The 22,110-nt window shown below is 39.2% G+C and overlaps 1 pseudogene across 1 annotated transcript; it reads left to right on the top strand.

Annotated features, from left to right (window-relative positions):
• Positions 1 to 352: 352 nt before the first annotated feature.
• Positions 353 to 20,997, top strand: LOC309630135 (cyclin-dependent kinase 2-associated protein 1 pseudogene; annotated as a pseudogene). The gene has a single exon. The product of its transcript is annotated as a cyclin-dependent kinase 2-associated protein 1 pseudogene (transcript).
• Positions 20,998 to 22,110: the final 1,113 nt, after the last annotated feature.

Below are 22,110 nucleotides of genomic sequence, written 5' to 3'. Positions count from 1 at the left end.
TTAACGGGCTTTGCTGGTGACTTTTTTACTATTTTAATTTCTTTGCCTTTCCATATAAATTTTAGAATCAGGTTGTGAATATCTGCAAAAAATTCTACCCTCAGTTGATTCTTAACTTATACCATTTACAGTGGCTAGCCTATGGTTCTCAAACTCCAGTGTGCTTAATAATTGTAAAACGCACATGCCTGGGCCCAACTCTGAATATTCTCATTCAGTAGTTCTGCCTATTTTAACACTATCCCTAAGGTGAGCTAAGGTAGGTGGTCATGGACTATGATTACGTCCTAGCTTCCCTGGAACCTAGGAAATGCTCCACATTTGAGGAGCATTTGAGGAATCTTATAAGCTTTGAGGAATCTTATAAATATCACATCCACAAACTCGGTGAAAGGACACGGCATTGGGTTCACAGTTAAACCTAACAGCTGATACTATATGTTATACAATACTGTGGCCAGTCAGTATTGTCCAGCCAGCGCTGGAACACAAACCAGAACCTCGCAGATGTCTAACTACCCTGCTTTAGATGATGAGAAAAATGATGTGGATTTCCTTGTCCCGTGAGTAGCTCCTCTGTGGTAGGTATTCCATGGACCACTTCCATGAACATTTTCTTATACTCAGGGCAGAATTCTTAAACCATTCTCAGACAAGGAAAAACTGGATTGGAGGGATTCACAAGGTAAGTGAGAGAGTTGCAAGGAGAAGCATTAATCAAGTGAATAGATTCTCTAGAGAAAAATTAGATTAACGACCGTAAATATTAACTTTGTTGTACATTGAAATACGAATAGACCAACTGGCTCAGGGAATTGGACATTCTTGTTAATTTAATTTTCTGGATAATGGGAGATGGAAGGTTAACTGAAAAAACCTTCCAGTAGAAAAATCTTTCTAAAATGAATTAGTGTACTTTCCTTGTTAATTTATTACTAAGCATTCACTGCTTTGCTTATTTCCTAAGGGTAGGAAATAACAATTTACAAAAACCAAAGTGAATTTAAGAGGCTTCTCACAGGTCCCTAGACCGAGAGACTCACTGAATAGTCCTGGCAAACAGGTGGGAAGAAATACATTATTGTAGAATGCCACTGGGGAAGTGAATTCCTTTCCAGGTATTAATTGCTTTGCTAATAGGCAAAAGCTGCTTAGAAAGGGGGAGGGGAAAGTAACAATTTAGAGGAAGACCAACCTTCAGTCTTAAAAGAGCCTTCTCAGAAGCCCCAGAATCAGCAGCCCTTGTGAAAATGTCTGGCATATGGCAATATTGGTTCCCATTGAGAGAAGCAAATAGGAGATCCCACCACCCAGCACAGGACACTTCTTGGTCTTAAATTTTACCAAGTAACCACCTATTCTTGACTCTTCCTTTAAGTCTTCTTGAGGCACCATAGGGAGGCTTGATGAATCTTTCACTGGGCAGTGTAGTCTAGCGTTTACTAGGTGGGCTTGGACCAGGATGCCTTCATCTACACCCTGGCTTCACCTTTTGTTGGTTATATGACCTTAGAAAAGTCATTGCACTTCTCTTTCCCTCAGTTTTACTATCTGCAAAATGGATGAAACAATAGTACCTACCTCATAGAGTTTATTATTGTAATTAGCAAATGGGTTCATGTATAATTATAAGATATGCAGAATAGTCCGTGGATAGTAATCAGTACTTACATGTTAGCCACTACTAATAATAAAATTCTTTATTTATGAGGAAGGATTTAAGACCGAGAAAGCATACTTTCTGAGGCAGATGTTGTAGGACTTGGAGTGTGGGTGCTGTTCCTCTTTTTGCCTGAATTGCTACCATATATTTGTTGTATATATACAAGGTGGTTAGGTCTGCAGCATAGCTGCAGCTTTCCCTGCCCAGTTATGCTTCTTCCCTACTCTCCTTTCACAGGTGTCAGACCTACCTCCCAGTCTGAAACCTTTCCCTGCCCTAGCCTGCTTCCACCCCCTTTATCTTGACTCTTGAACTCTTGACTCTGTCCCATTATGCTTCCCGGAGGACCCAAACTGACACACTGGGCTCATTGGCCCCCAAGAACGCCTCCGAGGACAGAGCCCACTGGACCCTCTCGTGAGAGGCAGTATCTCACACTGAATCCTCAGCAATAAACCCTCAGACGGTGGACACTGAGCTGCTGGATGGGGAGGGTTACAGGCAGAGGACTGAATGCACCAGCACTATCTTAGCTCTTCCACTTGAAAGTTGTGCCTTTGGAGGATTAAGAAGATTACTGGGGACTTCCCTGGTGGCGCAGTGGATAAGACTCCCCACTCCCAATGCAGGGGGCCCGGGTTCGATCCCTGTTCAGGGAAGTAGATCCCACATGCATGCTGCAACTAAGGAGCCCGCATGCTGCAACTAAGGAGCTGGTGAGCTGCAACTACGGAGCCCGCCTGCTGCAACTAAGACCCGGCGCAACCAAATAAATAGTAAAAATAAAAAATAAAAATAAAAAATAAATAAAAAAATAAAGATTACTGGAAGTGAATAGGTATCTCAGAAGATGGTGTCAGTATTTTTCTTCTCAACTCTGATTTATAATACCAAAATGACAGATTCCTGGCAAAACAAGGGACACAGGTTAGGAAGATTTAAAAAAAAATGTTTTAGGGACAAAGCTTACTAGCCAAAGGGCTCCACATGAAGTTTGAAGGGAAGGGAGAAAAAGGCTCAGAAGAAACTTCTAAATCTCATGAATGGAAGTTATTATGAATGACATAGAAAAAAGATTCACAGTGGGAGAAAGAGAAGCCCAGTAATTCTAAGAAAATAACAGAGAACCAGACTGGGAATAATATTTAAGGCTCAATTATTCATGTTTCAATGTATAAGGTAATATAATATAACTGACACTTTAAGATAAGCAAATTGTCCCAGGTTGGATTTCTCAGGAAACAAGCACTGAGACAGAGATTAGCTTGCAGGAAGTTTATTAGGGAGTGCTCTTGGGATTAATACCTGTGAACTAGAAGGAAAGAAGCAGAACTGATCAGAGGGAGAAGTGGAGTTTCTGTGCCGTCTCAATGGAATGTCTCAGCCAACCTTGTTGAGGATGACCCTCAGAGCTACCCTGAACTGAGGCAAGAGGGCCTGGCCTTTATCCCCACATCAGTCAGTCATTGGATGCAGGCCACCCTGGAAGGGGCATGGCCTTGGGAGATGAGGCAGCTCTCCTTAGCTGAGACAGTCCCCGAGGAGACTAACAGGTGAAGACCAGCTTCAGTGTCATTCCCGGTAGCTTGAGTAATAATTCCTTTATTCCTGAAGGGGAATGGGTGGTACATCATAACATCCACCTCACAGATAAGTATAATTTCATAGATCTTACTGAGACTTGGGGAAATGAAACTGGTTTAAGCAATGAAATGGTATGTTTTTCAATGTAAACATATCTGATAAAAATGGATATATAGTACCACCATATATATATAGTGTCAAAACTGCAAATGTATGGAATCCACAAGTACAGTATACAGCATATGGAGAGGATTAAATGAGAGTGAGAGAGTACTGTCATTTGTGGGAGCATGCTAAGAATACCAGGCTAAAAAGGAGGATGCTTCCCTAAATCAAATGATAAAAATGTCACAGAGGCAGGAAGTAATATTGTTATTTACTTCAACTACTTGGACAGCTATTCAAAATCTCTGCAACAATCTTAGAATTTAATACATCCTTGACTTGCCTTCCTAATAATTTCATCTTTCAAAAAGTACAAGAAGGAATGAAGGGAACTGCTGTGCTAGACTCAATCTGACCAGCAAGGAAGGATTTGTTGATGATGTTTGTATGATAGAAATCTTTTAACAAACATGAAATAAAATGCAGTCCTTGCCTTCCTGAAGAAGAAAGAAAGGGATCATGTCATTCTAGAATCTGTAATAGAAAAAAAAAAAAAAAAAAGAACCTTTCATCATAATAGACATGTAATTGAGGCTTTAGGAAAACAAACTTCAACAAGTTCATAGAAATATAAATATAACCCCAAGGCCAGAGGCAGTAAAAAGGACGTTGGTTTTTCTTAATTGTGAAACTGAGAAAAATTAAACTTTGTACTATACTAATTACCTGCAGAAGCCAATGTGATCCAACATGGAGTTCTCCAATGAGTCTATGTTTTGAAATGACACATACAAAAGATGAAAGAAAGGTCACAAACCAAGATGAATAAAAAAGTTATAAAAACGTTGTAAGAAAGTGACAGAAGGCAAAAATCCAGAATGAGGTGAGGAGTGCCAAATGGTAAGGACCGCAGAAAGGGCTTTAAAAACACACACACAGTTTGAAGCAAGATGAAGGAACGGATAAGCCGACTGCTTAGAGAAGATTCTGTTAAATGATAACGGAGAAAAGGCAGAGCTACTCAATTGCTTCTTTCTTCTCCAATAAGGAACATGATCTTCAAACTGAGAAGGGTATAATAGATATCACAGAGAATAAATTGAAGCCCAATCTCAGTGAGGAGAGAGTCAGAGAGAACTGGTATGCAGGCTTTGCAGTCTGAACAAAAGATTATAGGTCTCAGGGAAATAGAAAATAGGACAGGTGCCAGAAATCTAAGCCAGGCAAAAATACAGATTTTCTAAAAGGAGAAAAAATGGATTATGGAATCTATAGAGTGAGCTTAGCATTACTTTCTGCAATATTCTAGAATGCATATTACATAAACATTTGTGAACTAAGCGTTAAGACACTGAATTAACTTCATATTATTTTCCGATAGAGCTAAAAGATAGATAGAATGTAAGAATACCAGGCATAGTTAATCTTTTTTCAGCACGATATTTTGCAAAGATGCTCATAATATTCATTTGAACAAGGTGGAGGGATGTTGCCCAGTTTGTACACTGGTTAGAGGGATCCACTGCTGACCAGACAATTGCATTCAAATGTCTGTTAATTGATCCATGTCCATCATAGAGGAAGGCCTCTAAGGCTGTAATGTGTAGCTCTGTACATGTTCTTTTCCTATTCAACACTCTTTCGGGTAGGTGCATATGAAGACACTATAAAACAGAGTAAAGAGAATATTGTGAAAAGAATAAGAATAAGCAATTCATAGAAAAGGAAATAGATCCTCAGATGCATTAGGAATTGGAGCAATTCAGGTTAGTAAAAATTAAAGGAATTTGTACTAATCAATATTACTGAAAGTGTGGGAAAACACTCCCCTTGTACACATTGGCAGGAATACACATTGGAAGGCCTTTTTGCAGGACAATTTTTGCATTTGTTAATCAACATTTGAAAAGCATATACCTTTTCAATTCCATTTATGGGTACATAGCCTAGAGAAATTCCCACAAGTGTACCCAAAGAATCAGGTACAAGGTATTTGTTACAGTATTTTTTTAATAACAAAACTGAAAGACAAGTTTAATGTCTATCAACAAGAGGAAAGTTAAATAAGTAATACACATCCCTACAATGGAACACTGCATCAGATAAAAAAATGACTAGTATATGTAAATGCTGAAATGGAAAGGACTCTAAAATATATTATGAAGTGAAATGGCAAATTTCAGAAAAACAAGTACAGCATGATATCCCACAAAATGAACTATTTCTAGGAGTAAAGAAATGCATGGGAAAAAGTCTTGAAGAATATATTCCAAGCCACATTGGGTGAATACCTCTGGAGAGGAACATGGGGTTAGAGGAAGAAGGGCCAAAGGGATGTTCACTTAATCTATGGTGTTTGGTTTTGTGCAATGTTAATGTTATTTAGCATGTTACCTGTAAAATTAAAAATAAATTTAAAATTTTTAATTAAAAAATAAATTAACTAATTTTAAAAATATGTAATATTTTAAAGAAAGAAAAGGCACCAAGGCACTACTCTGAAGACACGTATCCTCTGCACTTGCTAGTAAGTCACCTTGCTGCTCTGAGCTTCAGGACCCCTGTAAGAAAGAGAATGAGCACTGCCCTGAGACATCGATGATAAAACGAGATATAAGTAACAAGGTTTCACAAACTTCACAGTGCAATGAAATTTCTTATAATTAAGGTATATCTAAGTTGAAGTTTCAGTGGACCAGGGTTAGGAGGGTAAGCTAATAAATTGATCGAAATTATCTTAATGAATGGAACAATGGGTCTCACACAACCAGAATAATGGACTAGAGAAGAGTATAGACTTTTATTTAAAGGTTCAGAACATGAATTGCATAAGTGCAGGATATAAGAAACCTAGTGTTAGAATCATCATTGTAGAAGCCGTTCTACAATGTAGATGCTAAAAATATAATTTCAAGCCATATTAAGAGAAGCCTTGGGAAGAGAGATGTGGCCACAGTTGCCACCTGGGTCATCCACCAAGATTGACTGGTCTAAGCTTGTTGACCAATTTGAAACACTGAAGTGTGTATCATACAGGAACATAACAGGTTTCTCTGAACTTCTCTTCATTGAATGCCATACCATTTAGCATTTAATATGATTTCAATAATTTTCACTGTTGTTCCCATTATATTCTAAGCTCCTTAAGGGCACACACCATAGATCATACTTTTTCATTCCCTGTAAAACTTGGAGGAGAACTGAGCATATAAAAGGCATTTAGTAAATATTGAACATAATAAAACAGATTTTAAAGACTGAAGATAATGCAGGCCCCGCGTCCGTCGTTCTGAGATCAGTGATCCCATACATGATTCTAAGAGTAGATGTAGGGCAGTGGTTGTACCTATACTGCCAGTTGACTCTTTTGTTACTTTTATATGACCTTGTTTTCTTAGGATGTTCTTTTTTTTTAAGCAGAGTACAGTGGAAATTTCAGTGGATTCATTACTGTATCATATTACTAAAGGTTTTATGTGCAGAGGATTTTATGTTACAGGTGACAGAAATAGCTAAGACACCTGTAAGAATGTGAGAATAAGTTATCCATCAATCAGAAACAACTGGGGAAACAGCTATTTAAGCAAGGAAGCCCTTTATAGAGTTTTATGAGAATTCAGAGAGGTACAATTTTTCTCTCTGTTAAAAAAATCCACTCAGGGTACTAATTTTAGCTTTCTCAGAGTTGTGACACTCTCGAAGGAGGAAATATGTCCGTTGGAATATGTGGAAAGGTGGGAGCAGTTTTTATCACTTTGTGTTGTTTCAGTGAATCCTTCTTCCCTAGCATCTATCTGTGGTTTGTCTCAGAATCAGCTGATATACTTTTTAAAAAGATATATATGACTTGGTCTCCCTCCTTCTGGTCTGAAATGGAGCCCCAAGTTCATGATTTTTTAAGTGTTTTTATGATGCATGGCCAGGAATGAAAAGAACTTGGCTATCACTGTAGAAAAAATATTTTGAAACCTTAATGATATGTTTCTCCTACTGTCGTGTTTTAAATATTGTCTTCATCTAATTCAATTAATCAGTGATTTGGGTTTGAGAAGAAAACAAAAGGAAATATATTCTGGAATTTTACGGGTGAGATGAGAAAATAAGGTCAGGCATGTGTCACAGTGGGGATGGATATATTTGTTATTTGGGATCATGGCAGGGAACTGATAAAACATGCAAATAGGATAATTGGGGAGAGTTTAAAGAAGCTATTTACAAGGTGTGGAGAAGATAGGGAAGTCACAAGGGGTGGGTAAGTGCCCCAGCTAGCAATAGTGGGAACCACTGAACCTGGAGGGGCAGGAGAAAGGAGTGATGGCCAGAACTCCAGCTGTAGGAGAGGGTCACCCAACAGGGGCCTTCAGGAGAGAAACAACCTGCAACCCAGCCAGGAGGGGACTGGGGTACTAAACGCCCAAACCTTGCCCTTCTGCTACCTTCCCATCTTCTGCCAGCCCCTCCCACTGGCCAAACCTAACTGGAGGCAGAAGGCAAGGAAGCTGGTTGATGAAGTACACATAAGTCAGCCTCTTGTGGCACACTGCAGTGTGGAGAAGGATGGAAAATGGATTTAGAGGAGTAAATGGAGAGTATCTAGCACAATGGATTGTCCCCATGCACCTCCATGAACACTTCCGCTTCTTTGTTTGTTTACCAATTTTAATTTATTAAATGTAGAAAACATTGGCAAACTTTCTAGTTGCTTGGTACCTGATCATTGTTGAGATATTTGGGGAAGTTTCCGTGTTCGGAGCCCTGGCTCTACAAGATAGAAAACAGAAAACTAGCTTCCCCAGCCCCTCATTTGCAGCTAGCTTGAGGTGTGAGCTGTAGTACATCAATTAGACATAACAAAGCACAGCAGATTCCTGCTTGAAGAAAGAAGCTTTGAATATTTTGCTACTCGGGATGGCAAGAGAGGTGACTGGCTTTCAGAATTGGTAGGGTTGCAACTGATGTCCCATGACTGGAGGAGTACCAACACACTGCACAATTCCAGCAGGTGTCATTCAAAGCATGGTGTATTCTACACAGAAATAGCACTGATGCTAGTGGCAGTTGTAGTTTCAGTAAAGCCAAGTTCCTCTAAGCAACTAGTTCACTATAGCATCCATTGCTCAGTGCTTGAAACAGTAGTGGTTTTCTCAGCAGGCTACTTCTAAAGTTTGGGGCCCTGTTTCTGGAAGCTTATTCTCAGGCCTGATTCTAGCCTTCCCAACGATTTTGTGAGCTACACAAAACCCTAGTAATAAGTTATTTTTCTGTTTAATCAGCTAGAGTCAGGTTCTGATGCTTGTAACTGTGGACCTTGAAATACACAATACTTCTTTTTTTTAACGTAAATTTATTTTATTATTTATTTATTTATTTTTGTGTTGGGTCTTTGTCGCTGTGCGCGGGCTTTCTCTAGTTGCGGTGAGCGGGGGCTACTCTTCCTTGCAGTACGCGGGCTTCTCATTGCGGTGGCTTCACTTGTTGTGGAGCACGGGCTCTAGGCGCACGGGCTTCAGTAGTTGTGGCACATGGTCTCAGTAGTTGTGACACACGGTCTCAGTAGTTGTGGCTCGCAGGCTCTAGAGTGCAGGCTCAGTAGTTGTGGCGCACAGGCTTAGTTGCTCCGTGGCACGTGGGATCTTCCTGGACCAGGGCTCGAACTCATTTCCCCTGCATTGGCAGGCAGATTCTTAACCACTGTGCCACCAGGGAAGTCCCCATAATACTTCTATTTTCATTTCTTTTTTTTTTTTTAATTAATTTATTTATTTATTTTTTGGCTGTGTTGGGTCTTCATTTCTGTGCAAGGGCTTTCTCTAGTTGTGGCAAGCGGGGGCCACTCTTCATCGCGGTGCGCGGGCCTCTCACCATCGCGGCCTCTCTTGTTGCGGAGCACAGGCTCCAGTCGCGCAGGCTCAGTAGTTGTGGCTCACGGGCCTAGCTGCTCCGCGGCATGTGGGATCTTCCCAGACCAGGGCTCGAACCTGTGTCCCCTGCATTGGCAGGCAGATTCTCAACCACTGCGCCACCAGGGAAGCCCCTATTTTCATTTCTATTCTTATTTTTTATTCTCTTATATTTATCTAAATTGGACACAATATGACCATGTGAGAGATAGAATAAGGAGCATCCTGGCTAACTGCTTTATATCTGAAGCAAGAAATGCTGGTATGCACATAGTTGTATTTGAAAAAAGCACAGTAGATTGAAATTGAGACCTTATGAAACCTGGATGTGATTTGTTCTGTGAAATGCCTCTACTTTGTAAATAATTAAGCATTGCAGTAGAACTCATTTATCAAGTATCCTAGTTCTATCACTTCTGGTATATGCTACAGACAACTTTGTTGGAGAAATACAAACCTAGGAGAACCCAATTATTCAAGCTCTGGCTTTGCTACCAGAATACCATGTAACCTCGAGCAAAAGCTTTCTCTATGCTTCGCCTTTTCCAGGTCCAGAAGTGAGAGGTCTACAATATGTGATCTTTGATGTTCCTTTGAACTCTAAAATCCCATGATGATATATCTTCCTCAAGATCTTAAGGGAATATATTTAGCTTTTTCTGGATTTTAGGTCCTGAGGGACCACAGAATTTGCAAATCAATTCAGGTACTGAGCTCTAGATTCTGTAAGAATAGTTTAACCCTTGACAAAGAAAATCTTACCCTATTATTTTTAGAATCAGCAAGTCATTCTAACTTTGCTAATTACAAAAATTCCCATTCATACCTTAAACATTACAACCCATGGCCTATGTTCTAATTAATGGTCACTTTGTCACAGAAAATTGAAAGCTTGGCAAGGGAGATTTTTAAAAACAACTGCTGGACTTCTAATAAGATGGGACAGGGAGTTCACACTTTGGCATTGCTGTTCTTCCCTCAAATACATGGTAAAGATAAACTATGAAAAAGAAAATAAAAATAACATTGCAGAGTTCAAGGGGGGAAAAAAAAGATTGCTGTCTCCAAGGATGAGCAAAAAAACAACAGAATACCAAAGAGTGAGTAAGGCTAAAGCCATGGACCTGCCAGTCTCCAGGTCCAGAATTAGGTGGTGAAGGCTGTGTGACTGGAAGTCTACTCCACTTGGGACAAGGGACTTCAATTAGGATCATCGCCTTAGCCAGAAACTGCCTAAGCTTTGAGTTAGGAGAGTCTAGGTAGCTAGGGAGGTGAGAGGACACAGATCCAACCTTGAAAGCAGGAAAAGAACCAAGCCACATGTTGGCCTGGTGACTGGACCTGAGGTATCTCTGACATCACCATGGCCAAGAGCCCTGAACTGCCTTTATAGAATCTGGTTCTGAAACAGAATTCCAGGGGGCCAAGTGAAGAGACAATCACAAAACCAATGAATTTGGAGAAGTAGACACAGGAAAGGAAGAGAGAAAAAAAAGGAGACTGAAACCAAACAACAATAAAAACATTTCAACTCAAAATTAGCTTGCAAATCAAAATTCCAATAGCCATGAAATCTAATCCTAAAAAATAAAGTCAATAAAATATGAAATCAGAACATAAATTCACTCCAGAAGGAAATTAATTGTAATGAATATATAATGAGTATAACAAAATGGTTAAAACAAGGAAGCTCAAAGAGATAAATAAGAGAATAACAGTTCTAAAAAAAAAGCAGCTATTACGGAACAAAAACAGGCATAAATGAATCAAAAACAGTTGGATATGCAAAATGACCAAATAGAACTACTCTTCAAGTAGCCCCTCGAAATTTTAAAATTACTTAATAGACAGAATGAGCTCTAGACTCAGTGAAGAAAGTACTGGTCACTGGAAAGCTCACATTGAGGAATTCACCCCAAATTTAACACGGAGAGACAAAGAGTTTAAATATACAAAAGAGTGGATACAGGCATATAATATGAGTCTCAGAAAAAGAGAATAAAAAGAACGACAGCATAAGTTGCTTCACATAAAAGTAATGGCTGAGAATTCTCCAGAGCAAAAGAAAGACATAAATCCTCAGATTGAAAGTTCAGTCTTAGTAACGAAAGGATAAATAAAAATAAATCCCCACCTAGGAATGCTGTCATGAGACTTAGAACATAAAGAATAAAAGGAAATCTTAAATGTTCCAGAAAAGAAACACAGATTATTATAAAAAAAAAAAAACCCACAGATTATCAGACTTCTCAGCAGCAACATTAAATACTACAAAACAATAGAGAAAGCAGTCTTCAAAATGCTGAATGAACAAAACTTTCAACTTAGACTATTATATTCAGCCAAACCACAATTTGAGTGATGAAGAAAAATAAAGATATTTTCAGACACACAAAACTAAAACTATTTATAATCCACAGACCTCCATTGAAAGAACTTTTGCTTTGCCAACCAGGCTTCCTGCCCATCTCTTCTTCAGCAGTTCTCCACCCCAGGCCACTCCTACCTCACTTTCCTCCCTGCCTCTGCCATGCTTGGTGCCCTGATAGTGTGCACACCATTAACCCTTTCCCTCTGGTCTCTCTCTACTCTTCCTCACTTTACTCTCCCCCTCCTTTGACCTGGTTCTTGTTATCCCCATGGTGCCAAGCAACTGCCGTCTCCTGCATCTTACCCTCTAAGCCAACCAGCCACATATCTGTTGCTGGATTTTCTGCTATCTTCTTCCCTTGAGAGTGCAACCTAGGCAACCTAAGCCTGGAAGCATAAGAAAGGCTTCCCCATTATCCTTTATGCAATTGGGTTAGTGCAGGAAGTAGATGAAATATGTAGAAATAAGAGTGCCAGGGAGAAAAGGAAGAGGTCCAGGTCATAAGAAGAAAGATATAACAGGAAGAAACACTGAGAATTCCAACTATTGCTATAAGTCACTCTCCTAAAATCTGTCTCTCTTTTCACTGGGGGTGTATATGTGTGTGTGAGAGAGAGAGACAGAGAGACAGAAAGAGAAATGAGATTGAGATTTTGCAGTTTTTAAATACATGTGTCTCAATTTGGGAGTAGCTAATACAATAACACTTTAGTTTCCTGACCATCTTGGATAATAGGGTTTAATGGAATTTCCCATCTAAACATGAGTCATTCTCATTTGTGCTGTGAAATTGCCACGGACAGGGATCCTTCCACAAAAGACTGCATTGACCTAAGGCCTGATCTTTCCCCAGTGCACAGTCTTACTGGTCAAGGCCTCAATTCTCCATCTACAGTCAGGCAGCTTGATCTGTGCTCTGCATGCAGGAGCACCCTGGCTTAGCATGTATGCCTTCTTTTCAGTTTCTAGGGTTTGCATATTGTTTTGAGGGTGGTGTTTGTCTATGGAGGTTTTTGCAGTAATAAAGGACTGTTTTATTTCAGGCCTTTTGACCAATTTAATGGCCTATTAAAGCCACCTAACAACTTTTAAAGAGGCTTCACAGAAATAAAATTAAGACCATTTCTGTTGACTTTGGCACACTGAAATTTAATTTCCCCAAAGCACCGCATAAGTAAAGAGCAGAAAACTTCCAAATATGACAGGAACTGACAGGTATTATTTTTTATTGATGAGAAATATAAGAAGTAGATTCACTCTAAAAAGCCAAGTAATTTGAGAGTTCTAATTTAAAAATAAGAGATTAGCATATGCACCATTTCTCAGCAGATTTTGCAAATGAAATGTCTTTTTGAGGCATTTATTTCTCTTTTCTTTGATTATAGAAAGAGGCAGAGGGAAAAAAATTCAGGTTTTTCTGGCATTGCCTTAGAGATGGCCATGATTAACTTTTGGAGTCATTTTTTAACCTGCTTTTTTTCTCTTAATACATATAATAATTAGTTTAATATATCATAAAATTTTCTTATGAAATTCAATACTACTACAACATAACATTATTTTATAATTGTATAGTATTCCACTGTGTGACCATATCATAATTTGTTTAAAGGAGGATTCTCTTTTTGGCTATTTGTTTCCAATTTCTCACAGTGATAAATATTGTTGCAACAAATAACCTTCTACAAATTTTTTTTTTATTTTGCACATCTTGGATTATCTTTTTCCCTTCCTGAAGGCTGGAGTAAATGACTTGAGAGATAACTTTCAAATGCCAATTTTCTTCAAGCTCAGGCTCTCCCAGGAATGTTGACCTTCTGGTTCACAGTGGTATCAATTGCCAGAAGGCTTGATGTTAGTAGTAAGATGGTGCATCATTCTTAATGGACAGGCTCATGGTTAGTAAACTCTTCATTTCCATCTTGAAACCCTAGATTTGTTTTTGCCATTCTATTCAAACCAATTTAAAAAATCAAAAACAAGTCCTGAACTAACTCACAGGCCAAATTTTTGAAGCAGCTGAAATTAATTTTGATGTGTTTAATATGAGGTTGGGAACTGTTCTCTGAGAATTGTTATTTTTAGAGTTTTTGTAGCTGTTCCTATGCCTTCCCAATGCCAATTCATTGTTAAGTGTATCAGATCTGTAATGTACATTTTAATTAACTCTGTGGTTGAGCCAAATAGAATTCTGCAAAACGTGATTGAAATTTTGGAGACGCTTGATGGGCATCTTAACACATAGTTCAGTCCTATTTAACATGAGTCAGAAAAAAGGCATCTTTGGCTCACGAATCTGCCGCCCTTACACTAGCAGTCACTCAAATCCCAGCAGGCAGAAAATGAAGTCACTTTGGACCAAAGCCTAAGAACACAATGACTCAGAACACAAAATCTTCACTTAGGGAGGAGTTTGAACATAAACAGTTCCACTAATGTCCAGGGAGTTTAAATTCTACTTCTAGTTAGGAGGACTATTACAAATACCCAAAAAAGTAGGGGAGGGAGGAAGGGGGATAGAATTTTCTCCTATTTATCTGTTTCATTTGATTATTTCTCCTTTATTGGTGCTTTTTGATAGTATAATATCTAAATACATAATCATGAAATACTATAGTTCTCATAATTTCATCATCAATAAAAAAGAGGAAGAAAATGTAGGTTTATTCAAGCTGACCTAATTACTATAAAGTAACCTTGATAGATTAAAATAAAATCTTTTTTTTCTGAATATAAATAATATTCTGAGTATCTTGGGTTTCCAAGGTGCAGCAGCTGAAAATTAAGTTTATGGCCTATGGCAAAAGCAACATATCTTAAGATATGTCAGATTTTCTGGCTGAAAACAAATAACTAGGGAAAGTGGGGATAATGAAAGCATAGAATTTCCAAGTTAATTCCTAATATTTTTAGCAGTCCTGACCCCAGAAGAATTATAATTGGTTTTTAATAAAGGCCAATTCAATAGCATCAGTGTAGAACGTGATGTTCATGGCACCTTCCATAATCAAGGCTTGTTTTCTTATAAACCTCTATCCTTCAAGTTGTAAAAATCGGGTAACGCTGCCTGGCTCATTAATAGTTTACATGAGTTCAGACTAAAAGGATGCCAGAGAAAGAAAGACAAGCCTTCAGAAGGGTTGGGAGAGGAACCCAGAGGAGAAACAGAGCCTATGCTGAGAGCCTGGGGGCATGTGGGGCATGATTTCAACCATACCCTCCACCCACACAACTGAGCCAGAGGAACATGTGGGGAGCACAGAGTGAGTGCAAGAATAAAAGCTCCTTCATGTTCTCTCTTTATAATCGAAATGAAGGAAACCATGTGATCTTCCATCATCCATTTGTAACTCAAGGTGAATTAGAGTTGGGAAATTAACAAAAATGCCTAGGGTCAATGTGCTATGACTATGGAGAGAAAGAGCAGAATCAGGATGTAATAAGATGAGTCTGGGCTTATTGCCAAGCTGGCCAGGCTACAAGGATGGGATTGGACTTCTCCCTGAGGAATATGAGCATAGAAGTCACCAGATGACAGGGCCCCATTCCCTGACTCAGTACGTAGAAAATAGGAACCACTGGGGAAGGTTTCAAGGGGTGTTATATACGAATAAGAATAAACAACACCGGCACTCTAGAGTTTACAAAGCACTTTCAACTTCTTTTTCTCATATCTATTCCATGGACTCCTCACATTTCCAACAATGGGTAAACTCTTAAGAGAAATGATACCTGAAATAGTGTGTAATTCCCATGTTACCAGGGAAAGATTCAGTAAAGCTTTCCAAATAAAATCATGAGAGAGCCAGGTTCTGAGGGAGTAGTTAGCACACAACAGAGTGTAGCACTCTGGACTTGCTGCACTCTTGGGCTCACTTAACAGGCTCGGTTTTGTTCTGCTCTCCCAGGGTGTTCAGAGAGATAGAATGTTCCACTACTTGTGGAGAAGAACCTGTACGGGCCAGTCCTACCCAGACTGTGGTAAAGAGATACCAGACGGGGCTGGGAAGACCTTGCTGCCTACAAGCCTTCACTCTCCTCCTAGGTGGCCACATGATATTTCCAGAGGAAATATATCAGATATTTCCATCTGACACTATTTCCACTATTCATCCACTTTCCAATCAAGTGAGGCTGGCATCCTCAAGTGGGTAAGTCAGTGACCAAGGCTGAACTCTCTCCCATACTTCAGATTCCCAGTGCATGGTTTAGCCCTGGGAAAGAGGGTCCTGCATTGATACAATAACCCTCATGAAGTAGGGTTACAAGCAATGTCTAGTTTTGCCTTCAATATCATAGCTCTGTGTTTTACTAACACAAATCCACACCATCTATAGGGGGCATTAAATCCTGGAGAACCAACTGAGCCGAAGCCAATAGCTCTTAAGTGTTATATTCATGGCAAGGCTCTAGAATTTTACAGCCAGGTTTGGCCTTGCCCCATTGTGAAAGCCTATGACCCTAAAGGGCCCTGGACCAGGCATGCAGCAGCACCAACTGTGGGTCCAGCAGTCTGAGCTCTTTCAAGCATTAACTCATTCATGGAGAGGAGTTCTTAGTTTCAGAGAATGAGGGAAGCATTCAGTGGAGGTATCTCGCATCTCTCCCTGCTCAAGCTTAAGTCCTCATTCAGCCCTAAAGCCCTGGAGGTAAGTGGTGAAGTCCCTGGGGCTGCTGGAGATGGCTCTGGAGTTCTCCAGGCCTTGGGGTTGGGCCTGCAAGTGAGTCAGTAGAATGTTAACCTGAGGTTTGGTGGTAAGAGAGCAACAACCCTTGGGGACCCTATGAAGCCAAATGGGTGGCAAGCAGGGCTCAGAAGGCTCCCTCTGAGGTCCTCCTAAGCAGCTGTGTTACAGGATGGAATTTCTCTGGGCCTTTCACTGTTCTAGCTGCCACCTCAGTCTTCCGTGAGCATTCGCAAAAAGAAGACCCAGTGAGGGTGTTTCAGCAAGAGAGAAGCAATGACAGAGAAGAAAAAAAGGCAAAGAGAAAGTTGGAGAATGAGCAGTTTAAGGGAATACAGGAAAGAATGGAGGGAGGACTGAGAAAGAGCAGTTACTGTAGCTGTACCCCCTCTGTGGCCCTCAGCATCTGATACTATTTACATCCCATTTTGACCAAACCTCTTAACAAAGATTTTTGCATTAACAGGTAGGTGTCCTTATTTGTGTTTCATAGATGGAGACATGAAGGGTGAGGACTGGAGTGTCCTTCCTCAAGAACACACAGTGTCAGAGATTTTCCCAGCTCCTCATTTGTCCTCTGGCCTCTGGAGACTAAAATACCTATTGATTACCCTTAACCACTTTATGTCCTGTGAAACCTCTCCCTTCAGTGGGTTCCAAGACATAATCTGCCATAGCTGTTCTGTGCACTTCTTAATTAGAGAGCATTGTAGCATTGTTTTTCCAGAATTGTACCAAAGCATCAGAATAATGAAAATAAATGACAGAATCTGAGAGATAGAAGCAGCTCTTGAGATCATTGAGTTCAGTCTCCTCACTTTCTAGATTAGGAGCCTGAGTGCAGTCCAGAGAGGTGAAGAGGTTCACCAGAATCACCTGGCTGCACACAGAAAGCTGGAACTGCAATTTAGATATCTTGATTTCTAGGAAGCTATCTACCCAAGAGTCTTACCAGACACAGATTTGTTTCTTTTTTTATACCCAATCCCAAGTATTTAGCATTCCCAGAACATTCCAAATAGGTGAACCATAGCAAAGAACTCAGTGTGATCCAAAGCACTGATTTCTGGTGTTTCTTCAAGGGTGTTTTTGGCTTTCAATCTGTTAACCATAAGGAATATTGAATTTAGCAAAATACATCGAAGTTTTCTACGCAACATGTTAAGAACAGCTGAAACCAATTAAATGCTAATCAATTTTACCCTGTCTGATGCAGAATGGAAAAAATGTTCCAGAGGTCTCTCCACCCTGAGATGTTCTTGGCAATGGGTCTCTGTGCTGTGGGCCCCCTCCCATCTCTCTTAGTCATGTACACTCAGAAGAGGAGACCTGGCCAACTCCCTTCATTACTGGGAGGAGAGTAGAACCCAGCACAGACTTTCCCTTGAAATGAAAGTTCATCTTGGGAAAAGAAGTCTGCAGACTCTGGGACAATGCACATCACAACTGTGAGAATAGAAGGGACTGAGGAAGGCAGTGAAGTTCAACCACATCTATCAATCCTCTGTGACCACATCGTGGAGTTTACTGAGGTCTCTATTACCTTATCTCCTGATGCTGCTTTCCCCAGACCCCACCTTCCTCTATGAGAAATAGGCAGCAAAGCAGACGATGTCCAAATATGGCAAACTGGGGTTTGAATTTTGGCTCTGCAATTAATAGATGTGATGTTAGGCAAGTTATTTAACCTCTCCTGGCCTCAGTTATTTACTTATTGGTTAAAATTGAGTAGTAATTCCAACTTTTAAAAATTAAATGAGTAATGTTTATAGAGTATCTGATACATAGAGGATGAGCAACAGGTCTTCTAATTAATTATTCATAAACTCTCCTGTATTCAATCCTTTCAGTCACTTTTCTATCAGCCTAGTTCATCAATGTCTCACAGTGTGTGTGTGTATCTGTCTGCCTGTCTATTGACTATCCTGCTCTATCTGTCCTGGGGACAGCTAGATGAGAATATGTGTATTAGGAAGCCACAAGCCAAAGGGTCCTGATCCACTGCTTGTGTGCAGAATTGGGAACATATCACCCTCGACTTTGCTGAGGGTTCTGTGTCCAGGGTAACTATCGTCTTCTATCCCCAAGGTCTGAAATTCAGGGCCTCTAGAAGATACCCAACATTCTCCAATTCACAGCATCAGTCTAAACATATATATTTTTGAATCTGTTAACTTTCATGTTCCTATGTCTATAAAAATATCTACATGGGTAGATAAACATATGTATCAAATTATATCTTTATTTTATTTACTTAACTTTTTATTTAAATAAACTCACCTCTTGATTAATTAAATATATTTATATTATTAATTAATCTAAAATATTTTACTAACTTGGTGCTTTTACTCTTTTGTATTTGTGTAAAGGGTAGGAGTGAGAAGGGGGGAAATGATGTGCCTGAGTCAAATCACCAAGTGTTTATTAAGACTTCAAATAGACCCAGTGACTTCTGCTTCCAAGAAGATGGAGGAAATGTAATTTTCCCCATTGCTCCCACTAAGCACAACTGAAAACCCTGGACATAAAATGTAAAACAAATATAAGAAACCTCGGAAAGGTGGAGAGAGGACAAGACTTCTGGACCCGAGGAATGGCATGGTGGTAAATTCCCTGGGTTTTCTCTTTGCCTCACACAGACTGTTATGATCCCACAGTCTGAGGTTCTGTTCTTTTTTTTTTTAAGTCTATTTTTTTCTCTATTGTTCAGATTGGGTAATTTTTATGGTTCTTTTATTTCACTTTTTCTTTCCTTTGAAAAAAAAATGAACAGAATCTCAGACTGTGGGATCATAACAAAAGATCTAACATTTGTGTCATCAACATCACAGAAGAGGAGAAAGAGGATGGGGCTGAACAATTATTGAGAGAAATAATAACTGAAAACTTCCCAAATTTGACAAGAGACATATATTTCCAGGTTCAAGAAGCTGAGCAAACTCCAAACAGGATAAAGCTAAGAAACCCATGCCAAAAACACATTATAATTAACCTTCTGAAAACTAAAGACAAGGAAAACTTGAAAGAAGCCAGAGAAAAATGACACCTTATCTATTATAGAAGAATGACTTGTATGACAGCAGATTTCTCGTTAGAAATCATGAAGGCCAAGGGGAAGTGGCATAATATTTTTCAGGTGCTGAAAGAAAAGAACCTTCAACCCAGAATCCTATACCCAGTGAAAATATCCTTCAGGAATGAAGGGGAAATCAAGACATCTCAAGTGAAGGAAAACTAAGAGAATTTGTCACCAGACCCATGTCAAAAGAATGGCTAACTGAAGTTCCCTAAACAGAAAGGAAACAATAAAAGAAGGAAATTTGAAATATCAGCAAAGAAGAACATAATAAGCGAAATTATGGTAAATACAATAGAATTTTCGTCTCCTCTTGAGTTTTCAAAATTATCTTTGACAAAGCAAAAAAATTATAACTGTCTGATTTGGTTCTAAATGTAAGATATTTAAGACAATTATATTATAAATGGGGGAGGGTAAAGTACACAAAGGGAGGTAACACTTCTCTAACATTACTCAAACTGGTAAAATGATGACACCAAAAGACTAGTAAGTTAGGTAGATATAATATTTAGAGCAACTATTTAAAAGCTATGCAAAGAGATACACTCAAAATCACCACAGATAAATCAAAATGGAATTCTAAGAAATGTTTAAGTAACCTACAGGGAGGCAAGAAACAAACAAACAAACCAGAGAAACAAAAACAGAGAAAACAAAAATAAAATGGAAATAATAAAAAGTGTTCAGGAGCTCAGTGGGTGCACAACTGTACAAACCAGCACACAAATGCTGGGCTTGCTAAGCCACCACTACTACCTGCCAGTAGGCCCAGCTTCACCACTGCCACACTCACAGGCCTGCCCCTGGCTGCAACCAAGTGCCATCCATCACTGATGGGGGGAGGGGAGGCATGTTTTCCAAACTAAACTTGACCGCACAGGCCCGTGGTCTCACTCAACAAGGTTGGAAAAGTCCACTCACCTTTTACCTTCATGGTAATGTCCTTACAGTACTATCAGCGGCTGAGTGACTACAGGCCACCATCCCTAGGCTACACCCAGGGAACTGGGAGAAGCCAAGTACCTCAGAGCAAATATGCAGAGCGGCTGACCATCATAAAGGGTTGGGGAAAGTGATCAGACCCACCTACACTGAGGCATCATCCACCCTAGAGGACTGGTTAGGGAGTGCTTGGTTGAAACAGAACACAATGCCAGACCCTAGTCACCTTGTTAGTTTTGAAAGGTTTTCCTTTTTTTTTTTTTTTTTTTTTTTACAAGATGGGAGGTTACAGTTGTCTCTTCTGTCCAGAAGAAACATGTTTTCAAAATAGTAACAGTTCGAATTTTTCTCCCCTTTTCCCTCTCATGGTTCATTAGGCTCTGAACCTATGGAAAAGATTTTGCAGTTAATTAGAATCTGCATTTTAAGTAGTTAGGAACTATTCGGGTTTTTTAAAAGCATCGATTAAAAAGACGCACATAAAAGTTGTTATCTACTCTTCTGGCAAACTATAGCTTGCCTCCAAGATACCAGTATCTCACTTTAATCTTCTCTGTTGAATTCATTTATGTAGCCCAAATTCTTCCTTGTTCCTTTTCATAAGCCAACACAACTCTAAGGATTTGGTTTTTAATGAATACTGACAGCTCACTTTATTTTTTAATTTTTATTTTACTGACAGCTGTACAGTATAGATTCTACATAATAGAACTTCTTTTTTGCTTAAGCACTTGCATGGATATTAGTGCTTTGAAGTTAGTTTAAAAAGTCACAATTTATAAATACAGAAAAAAGAGCAACCCAACAGCAATTTTTGTACCAAGACTGTCTGTAGATTTCAGTACTGTCTTTACTGTAAGCTGATCAAAACATCTGGAAAAAAAGACTAAAACTGCTTTCATCTTCGTGTGTATTTATTATTTGACATAAAAAACTTATTTTCATTAACAAAAAATTGAAATAAATAAAATTAAATGGAAGATTAAGGCCCCTAACATATTAATAATTACTAAACACAAATGGTCTAAATACACCAATTAGAAGACAGAGATTGGCAGACCAGATTTAAAAACATGACCCAGCTTATATGCTGTCTATAAAAGACTCACTTCAATTATGATGATATTGACAGGTTGAAAGTAGAAGTATGGAAAAAGATATACTATGCAAACATTAATTAAAGGAAAGAAGGAATATTAGTAACAAAGTAGACATCAAGCAAAGAAACTTACTAGAGACAGAGAGGGACATTGTATAATAATGAGTCAACCCGTCAGGAAGATAGAGTAATCTTAAATATGTTTGCATCAAGCAACAGTGCTGTAAAAACCAATAGAACTGAAAGGAGAAATAGAGGAATTCTGAAGGAAGAGCAGATTTGAATCACTAGAGATTTAGAAACCAGAAAACATGACAGGACTGGAAATCAGTAAAGATGGACTTTGTACAGATGGAGCAGGCTGGGACCCGTGAGAGACAGAGTCAGCTACATATGATGGCACCTGAGAATTCTGGCAGAGTGTGGTATGCAAGATGATTTCAGGAGGCATACCACTGAAGGTTTTTTTTTTAACTTTATACCTAAGTATTTATTTTAATGTTATTAGGGAAAAAAATACTTGGGCACAGAAGGTAGAAACATGTTTACACAGACCACCTAGATTAACATTTTGCCATGAATTTTTCAGACCCTCATGTACTAAACATTTCACCATGACTTTTTGGAAGTAGGGATAGTAAGAATAACTGCTCCTATCGTCTTTCCCATAGTGGTCTTGGTA

This window comes from Balaenoptera borealis (genome assembly GCF_965194805.1).
Source record: "Balaenoptera borealis genome assembly, chromosome: 5".
In the NCBI taxonomy this organism is placed as follows: domain Eukaryota; kingdom Metazoa; phylum Chordata; class Mammalia; order Artiodactyla; family Balaenopteridae; genus Balaenoptera; species Balaenoptera borealis.
Note: the sequence above shows the minus strand (reverse complement) of the source record. Positions and strands in the feature narration are given on the sequence as shown.